The sequence below is a fragment of the Bison bison genome, unplaced genomic scaffold (assembly GCF_000754665.1).
Source record: "Bison bison bison isolate TAMUID 2011002044 unplaced genomic scaffold, Bison_UMD1.0 scf7180017864074, whole genome shotgun sequence".
Taxonomy (NCBI): domain Eukaryota; kingdom Metazoa; phylum Chordata; class Mammalia; order Artiodactyla; family Bovidae; genus Bison; species Bison bison.
The window spans coordinates 205,192-206,314 of record NW_011494646.1 but is presented as its reverse complement, the minus strand read 5'-3'; positions in this window follow the sequence as shown (position 1 = coordinate 206,314).

Here is a 1,123-nt window from a genome sequence, read left to right as displayed (position 1 = left end):
TTCAGGCACTCAGGTAGTCCTCAGAGGCACAGACTTGGTTGGGCCTGCGTTTTGTGCCCTTCCCAGGTCCGAGCAGCTCAGGTGATGAGGTGTTTGGCGAGCACGATTGCTGCAACTTATCGCCTCCCCCGCCACTCAGTTATCTAGGCGTACAACCGGCACACCTTCTCAGGCAGATGTTGACCATCCAGACCCCCAAGAACTTTTAGGTAGCAAAGAAGCCTGCTTACAGTTTTATAGATAATGTCTCTCTGGGGCTGCAATTGCCCCCCTTCTGGCTCTGGCTGTGTGTCACCGGAGGGGGAAGGTCTGCAGCCGGCTATCTCTGTTCAGTCCTTTGCGCTGGCCTGGTGGTGTCTTAGGTTAGGGCTGGCTTTTCATGTGATAGATATCCCACAGTCTGGTTTGCTAGCCCAGATTATTTCACTCAGATAGCGCTCAGGGTATTCAGGCCAGGTCCTTACTCTAAGCGATGCAGCCCGTGCCGTGCCTCCCTGCCCAGCCCCCGCTTGCTAATGGCATGTGCAGGTGTCTGCGCTGCTTCTCCGCTGGGGGAGTAACCGTAGGGCTCACAATCTGCGAGTTTTAATTGTTTATTTATTTTTTCTCCCTGTTATGTTGCCCTCTGTGCTTCCAAAGCTAGGCACAGATTCAGCAGTGAGAAGGTTTCCTGATGTTTGGAAACTTCTTTCTTTTTAAGACTCCCTTCCTGGGACAGAACTCCGTCCCTTCCTCTTTTGTCTCTTTTTTTGTCTTTTATATTTTTTTCTACCTCCTTTTGAAGACTTGGGTTGCTTTTCTGGGTGCCTGATGTCCTCTGCCGGCATTCAGAAGTTGTTTTGTGGAATTTACTTGGCTTTTAAATGCTCTTTTGATGAATTTGTGGGGGAGAAAGTGTTCTCCCCGTCCTACTCCTCCGCTATCTTGGCTCCTCCCCCCCAGGCCTGGTATTGATACTCTCATTAAAAGATGTGTGTCTGAGCAAAAATTATGACATCATATTCGACACATAAAATGTTAACTGATTGGCAGTTGTACCTCTGCTGACTGTACAGAACAACAGAAAGAAGCAAAGATCATTTGTTGCATTTATTTCTGAGAAAGGTTTTCCAAATTTTCCATA